Source organism: Dipodomys ordii, unplaced genomic scaffold, assembly GCF_000151885.1.
Source record: "Dipodomys ordii isolate 6190 unplaced genomic scaffold, Dord_2.0 Scaffold61, whole genome shotgun sequence".
Lineage (NCBI taxonomy): Eukaryota > Metazoa > Chordata > Mammalia > Rodentia > Heteromyidae > Dipodomys > Dipodomys ordii.
In genome coordinates this window covers 10,348,274-10,354,487 of record NW_012267277.1, presented here as the reverse complement: position 1 = coordinate 10,354,487, position 6,214 = coordinate 10,348,274, and the positions used below count along the sequence as shown (strand labels likewise).

General features: G+C 52.4%; 1 protein-coding gene across 2 annotated transcripts in view; it reads right to left on the bottom strand.

The window, feature by feature from the left end:
- Slc25a34 (solute carrier family 25, member 34) overlaps positions 1-6,214 on the bottom strand; it is an 11,484-nt gene that overhangs the window by 1,669 nt on the left and 3,601 nt on the right. The gene's annotated exons all lie outside the window — the stretch shown is intronic.

Below are 6,214 nucleotides of genomic sequence, written 5' to 3'. Positions count from 1 at the left end.
AGCCGGAAGTGGCGCTGTAGCTCAAGTGGTAGAGTGCTAGCCTTGAGCTGAAGAGCTGAGGGACAGCGCCCAGGCCCAGAGTTCAGGCCCCACAAACGGACCAAAACAAAACAAAACAAAAACATAAACAAGGCCTGAAGTAACTTGCTCACAGTCATCCATTCGGAGCTCCTCACACGGTCTGGCTCCAGGCCCCTGGACCTAGGAAACCAAGTTTTAGAACAGTTATTGCTCAAGAGCCATGCTGGGAAAGTAAGGACAGTGTGTGGTATTGCGTGCCTGTAATCTTAGCAGGCAGGAGGATCGAGAGTTCAAACCCAGTCTGGGTTACATAGGGAGATCCAGTCTGTCTCAAAACAATAACAAAAAATAGATTAGAGGGCAATGATCCAGCCATAGATCTAGCCACACCGAGTGCCCATTCCCAGGCCCCAAGTCTGTGTCCATCTGCCTCACTAGGCAGTGCCCTGGCTGTGACAACATGTCTACGTGTTAATCCCCTCCTGGTTCCGGAGCCTAAGCCAGCCCTGACCAAGCCTGCTGGTTCCCACGGACCCCAGAGTGAGGGGTGAGGAGTGGGGGACGACCAGACCTTGTGGTCAGAGCTCCTGTGCCCAGTGAGGAGGCAACCCTCACTTGGAGGGACTCCAAGCCCTCAGCATTTTGCCTCTGTCCCCTCACAGATCCCAGCACCCTCCTTGAGCTCCTTCCCACTGGAAACCTCCACTCCTGATAGTATCTACCCCCCTGTGATTAATGGAAGAGTCTCATAAGCTTTCCTGCCTGGGCTGGCTTTGAACTGTGAACCTCAGATCTCAGCCTCCTCAGTAGCTAGGGTTACAGGTGTGAGCCACTGCCACCTGGCTTCTTTTTACTAATTAACTGGAGATGAATCTTGCAGATTCTAGCAGGTGTCTCCCAGCACCCTAATCCCCAAAGCCTCATTCTTTCAGCACAGGGGAAACTAGCCCCCAGTGGGTTCTGACCACCAAACTCCTGCCTGGTCCCCCGGGCTCACTGCGAAGTTAATAGAACTCACATGTTCGTGAGGCCTCTGGCAAGGCTAAGGGTATGGTTGCGGGGGTGGGGGAGGCAGGGAGGCCGGGTTCTACTCAGAAAACCTTTCCATTAGCTGTTCCTGGCAAACGGCCCAGAAAGATGTCAGAAGAATGGACTCCAATCTGCACCTCTCCAATAATGAATTGCAAGTCCTTTTCCTAAAGGAATGTGAGCTGTGGCTCAAGTGGTGGAATGCCTGCCTGGCAAACATAAGGCCCTAAGTTCAAATCCCAGTACAGCAAGGAAAAATGTGCTTTTTTCCTAAAGGGATTTCTTAGCATTTGATTTCATCCCTACTCTGACTTCCCAATCAACTCTCCAGCCAGACTGTCTCCCTAGATCTGAAATCTTACCTCAGTGACAGCCTCGTACCTTATAAGGACCTTCAGCCCTGAACTTAAAAGTGGGCAAGTTCCAAGCATCTCCTGAGGGCCCAGGTTTACCCCTTTGTTTAGACCCCACTGGAGATGGTGGAGCCTGGTGACTTTCTTATAATACAGTGTGGCAAAAAACATGGCTGTCAAGTGGGGTGTGCTGGTGGCTCTAGCTACACAGGAGACTGAGATCTAAGGATGAAGGCTCAAAGCCTGCCCAGGCAGAAAAATCTGCAGATTCATCTCCATTTAATTAGCAGAAAGAAGCCAGGGGGCAGTGGCTCACACTTGTAATCCTAGCTATTCAGCAGGCTGAGATTTGAGGATTGTGGTTCAAAGCCAGCCCAGGCAGAAAGTCCGTGAGACTCTTATCTATAATTAATCACAGAAAAAGCTGGAAATGGCACTGTGGCTCAAGTGATAGAGTGCTAGCTTCAAGCAAAAGAGCACAACACCCAGGCACAGAAGCTCAGGTAGAGGACCCAGGCCAGAGTTCAAGCCCCAGGACTGGCTAAAAAAAAAAAAAAAAGCAAAAAGTCAGAAGAGGAGGAATGGCTCATGACTCATATGGCAAAACACCAAGCTTACACAAAAAAGCCAAACACCGGAATCAGCACACAACAAAAAACGCAAGTCATGTCCCAACTTCCCATACGCGGTGACCCAAAGACCCAAAGATGGCTGCTTCCGGCCTGAGCCTGAGTCTTGTCTTGCCCTCTCCCTTGATTGAGGGAAGCCAGCTGCCCCTACAAAAAGAGGAGGGTCCCCACCATAGGGGACACCCAGTTCAGCCTGAGTCCTAGTCCGTGCGAGATGTTGAGGCAGGGGTCATGGCCGAGCTGCACTTGGATTCCTGACCCATCGAAAAAGTGAGGCCTAGGGCTTTTGCGGTTGCTGGGGAGGCAGTGTTTGTTCCACAGCTGCAGATAACAAATACACTTTTCCGAGTCTGCTAACGCTGTACACAGCTTCATTTTTCTTTGCAGCACAAATTGTCCCCAGATGTCATGCTGTTTTTATCCTTCCCCCTGGAGGGTAGCCTCTGGAGGCCCAGGGAGGGTGTGTGAATTACTCATCCCAGCATCCTCTCAGCCTGCCTGGTGTCTGACCCCTGAAAAGTCGGAGTGGTGACTTACTGGCTGAATGATGCAAGACACCCGCGGGGACACTGTCTTATCTCAGAAAAGGATCTCAGAAGGGGGAGGCAGGCCCACCCAGTTTCCCCAAGTCATCACCCACTCTTAGCAGGGACCAAGGATGCTGGCCTCTATGGGTGCTGGGATCAACCCTAGGGCCTCAAGCACATGCTAAGTAACCACTGTGTCACTGAGCCATGCCATCTGCCTCCTACTTTTTGTAATTTTGTGTCCATACTGCGGATTGAACTCAGGGCCTGGACGCTGTCCCTTAGGTTTTTCATTCAAGGCTGGTACTCTACCACTTGAGCCAAGGCTTCACTTCTGGTGTGTGTGTGTGTGTGTGTGTGTGTGTGGTGTGTGTGTCTCTGTGTGTGTGTGTAATTGGAGATAAGAATCTCAGGGGCTTTCCTGCCTATGCTGGCTTTGAACCTTGACTGTCTGATTTACAGGAATGAGCTACCAGTGCCCAGTTTCTCCCACCTCTTTAGAAAGCTGTCACCCCCTTGTCCAAAAAGAAATGTACTCTTGGGGCTGGGAATGTGTCTTAGTGGCAGAGGCCTTGCCTAGCATGCATGAAGCCCTAGGTTTGATTCCTCAGCACCATGTAAACAGAAAAAGCAGGAAGTGGTGCTGTGGCTCAAGTGGTAGAGTGCTAGCCTTGAACAAAAGCAGCTCAGGAGCCGGGCGCTGGTGGCTCATGCCTGTAATCCTAGCTACTCAGGAGGATGAGATCTGAGGATCGCGGTTCAAAGCCAGCCCGGGCAGGAAAGACCGTGAGACTCCTATCTCCAATAAACCACCAGTAAACCAGAAGTGGCGCTGTAGCTCAAGTGGTAGAGCGCTCGCCTTGAGCTGAAGAGCGCAGGGACAGCGCCTAAGCCCAGAGCCCAACGACCGACCAAAAAAAAAGAAAAAAAGAAAGAGGAGAGAGAGAGAAGGGAGGGAGGGAGGAAGGGAGAGAGGGTAGGCTAGAGTCTCAATAGCAAATGTTAGTTTCTAGATTAAAACTTGTGTATGGAAAGAGAAAAGAGAAGTAAAAGATAAAAAGTATTTTTCATCCATATCACACAATGCCAACTGCCCCATGTCCTCTGGCCCTAAAACCTGTTTCTCCTGCTAGGTTTCTAACCCCCAGTCCTTCACCCCCCTCATAGGGATGGAACCCAGGGTCCCAAGGTGCTCTACCACTGAGCAGCCACCCCAGTCAGATGCCATTTTTATACCCTTGTCAGACAAAATAAAGCCTACAAAAATAATTTGATAAGGAAAGAATCCTATCCCAGCTCACATGTTCACATTTTTGTTTGGAAAATGATCCCAGTGCCCATAAAAAGAAAAGGACAGTGGTGTCCTGTCCCCAATTGGTCTCCAGCAGTGCCAGAGGCTGAAGGCTGGAACACCTTCCAGCAAAAACATTGGGCCCCGGTTGGAGTCCAGAGCCCCGTCTGGGTCTGGTGGAGCTGGCCCCGTGCCCACCCAGCTGAGCCATTTCCTCCACAAGGAGCAAGCTGCCTGCCCGCCGGGAGGGAAAAGGGCACTGGTGCCTAGGCAGGGGTGGGGCTTCCACGGGGATCCCCCATGCTAGAGGAGGATGCTCAGGTACCCTGTAGGTGCTAAAACCACCCAGTGCTTTGCAAGCCCAGAGCCCCTGGCCCTGCCTCTGACTCATACCCTGTAAGTAGTCCTAGATGGTGTGGCTGGTTTTGCTGTTTTAGTTTTGCTAAGACTGAGGCTTGAACTTAGGGCCTGAGTAGATATCAACCTCACTCAAGACTGGTGTTCTGAGCTGGGAAGGTGGCTCAGAGGTAGAGCGCTTGCCCCACAACCCCCCCCAAAAAATAAATAAACTGCCAAGGATATTCTAGAACCTTCCAGGAATGAACCTACCTATTTCTCAGGAAGTTCTAGCCCTGTGAACTTCCCTGGCCCCCAATTTTCAACCAGAAGAGGGAAGCAGGAAACATACAAAAGCTGAAAGCAGCGCTTAGCTGAGATTGCACGAAGGGAGACGGAGGAACTAGTCCCCAACACTGCGCTTTGCTGGCCTTCCTCTTGCCTCTGAATGGGGCGGAGATGGGAAGGACATCCATGATCTTCCACAAGCCAAGGCTGGGAGCTGGGGACCAACAGCACTGTCACGCTCCCTCCAGCTCCACTCGGGGATGGGATGGGACAGGCACTACCCCCTCCGTCCCCCGGGGCTCCTCTGCACCTCAGTATTATATTCCACCCTGTTCCAGTCTCTCTTCTGCAAGGAGCACTGTCCCCAGGAAAGCCACCTGTGCCAGCCCGGAGATACATGTGTCTCTCCCTCTCCTTATCTGGGATTCTAAGCACAGGATGAGAAAACCATCTTTATTGTTCATGAAGAGGACAGCGGGGTCGGGGGTAGGGGTGGGAGGGGGAGATGCTAGTCTGAGGACACAGTCACCCCGAATCCCTGCTCACTCTGACAAGAGGGACTAATGGGGGGCTCTAAGAGCCCTGTCCACTGAGGTCCCCCCTCCCCTTAGGGCCCAACCCCATGTCCAGATGGGCTCCGCCCTGTCACTCCACCTCCTGAGCAGCATCCTGAGAAGGCCTGGCTGGTCAGCTCTCGAGTGCCTGTGCCGACTCCAGGGCTTCCCTGGGGATGTCAGGAGACGCCATCCTCTGGGACGGGGCTGACAGGGTAGTAGTAGTAGTAGTGGAAGATGGGGGCTGGCGTGGAGCTGCCCCAGCCGAGGGCCTCAGGGGTGGAAAACTCTGTCGGAAGGAGGGGAGAAAAGCAATATGCAACACCACCCATTTTCCATCCCCCCCACCCCGCTTGGCCTCAGGACCTCCATTAACTGAAACCTTCCTCCATTCTGGCTTCTGGGGTACTGAGCAGGGTGGGGTGCTGCTCCACCTCCTCCCTCCCAGGGACCCCAAAGCTCAGCTACCAAGAAGCAAGAAGATCAGGAGATCCATCCCACTCTCCCTGGCTGCCAGCTCTTTTTTTTTTCTTCCTCTTCTCCTCCTCCTCCTCCTCCTCTTCCTCCTCCTCCTCCTCTTCTTCTTCTTCTTCTTTTTTTGGTTGGTCATAGGGCTTGAACTCTGGGCCTGAGTGCTGTCCCTCAGCTCATCAGCTCAAGGTGAACACTCTACTACTTGAGCCAAAGTACCACTTCCGGTTTTCTGGTGGTTTATTGGAGATATAAGAGTTTCATGGTTTTGGGCTGGGAAAGTGGCTCAGTGGTAGAGCGCTTGCCTTGCATGCATAAGGACCTGGGTTCAATTCCTCAGCACCACATAAGCAAAAAGAAAAAAAGCCGGAAGTGGTGCTGTGGCTCAAGTGGTAGAGCACTAGCCTTGAGAGCCTTGAGCTGAAGAGCCGAGGGATAGTGCCCAGGCCCAGAGTTCAGGCCCCATGACCGGACCTCCTCCCCCCCAAAAAAAGAGTTTCATAGTTTTTCCTGCCCAGGCTGCCTTTGAACTGCAACCCTCAGATCTCAGGCTCCTGAGTAGCTAGGATTACAGGTGTGAGCTCCCAGTGCCTGGCTCTCAGCTCTTTTTTTTTTTTTTTTTTGGTCCAGTTGTGGGGCCTGAACTCTGGGCCTGGGCACTGTCCCTCAGCTCTTCAGCTCAAGACTAGTGCTCTACCACTTGAGCCACAGTGTC